This window comes from Condylura cristata, unplaced genomic scaffold, assembly GCF_000260355.1.
Source record: "Condylura cristata isolate star-nosed mole 26May11 unplaced genomic scaffold, ConCri1.0 scaffold00001, whole genome shotgun sequence".
Lineage (NCBI taxonomy): Eukaryota > Metazoa > Chordata > Mammalia > Eulipotyphla > Talpidae > Condylura > Condylura cristata.
In genome coordinates, this window is record NW_004567102.1 from 74,566,473 (window position 1) to 74,567,632 (window position 1,160).

Consider the following 1,160-nt stretch of genomic DNA (forward strand, 5'->3'; position numbering starts at 1 on the left):
TGCATATCTGTGTTTATATATAGTGAAGAAATAAATTGCTCAATTTCTCAGCTCAATCTTTTAGTCTAATAGTTAATTTGTATTGAAGATCAGATGGGCATTGCAAGATACATTGCAGATTAGTAAGGAAACAGTGGTTATTTAATAAAAGAGTCTGGAAAAATTACCATGAGAGAAAAAGATGAAATTAGATGTTTGCTATACATCAAATACTGTTACACACCCTGGAAAAAAATAAAAATAAAATATTTTAAGAAAAACTTTTTTTATGTGAAAATTATAGCATTTGGAGAAAGACACTTAAAAGACACACTATATAAGGGGGAAAGTTAACAAAATACCTATTTTTAATTAAAAAATTATATTTAAGGGTGTAAATAAAATTGCCCAAAAAAAGTCACATTGGGAGAAGATATTTGAAACTTTATATATTCATCAGATAGAGGAAAATTATTAATTTTTGATGCAAAAGATAACACAATAGAACAATAGGTAAGGGATTTGTGTTAGCAAGCTACTGTTGCTAGCTTCTCTAACAAATAAATATTCAAATTTCATTGGATTAACATAATACAAAAGCTAAATTTTCATTCATGCATTAGCCAAAGCGAGTATTCCTGATAGGCAGACATATTTCTTCTATGTGGGGTCTTCAGGAACCAGACTCCTACCTCTGAGTTTTCTTCATTGCTCAGGCTTCAGAAGCCTCTGTGTGCTAAAGGGGAGTGGGGGAGGGGGGAACAGAAGGAACAGCTATTTCTTATTCACCTTGACCCAGCTGTGAACACATTTTCCACTGGGAAGAGCAAGTCACATAGTTCAATGGAGATACCACCAGGTGCCCAGAAATATGATTTCTTTCTTTTTTTTTTTCTTAGAAATTTGATTTCTATTGATATCATTTAACAACAGGTCCAAATGATCACGAGGAAAGCATGAGTATTTGACAATTCTTGCCCACTGATTATAAACTGGCAAGTTAGAGGAGAAACTAGAAACATCTATAGACAAATGAGAGAAACTTTATCTCAGTATCCATCAAAGAATTGCTCAATTAAGACAATGAGATATGTCCCTCCCTGGTGGCGCAGCGGTTAAAGCACTGCACTAAGAAACTAAAGCCACCTCTGCACGAGTTCGATTCCCGCCTGCCCCGGAGG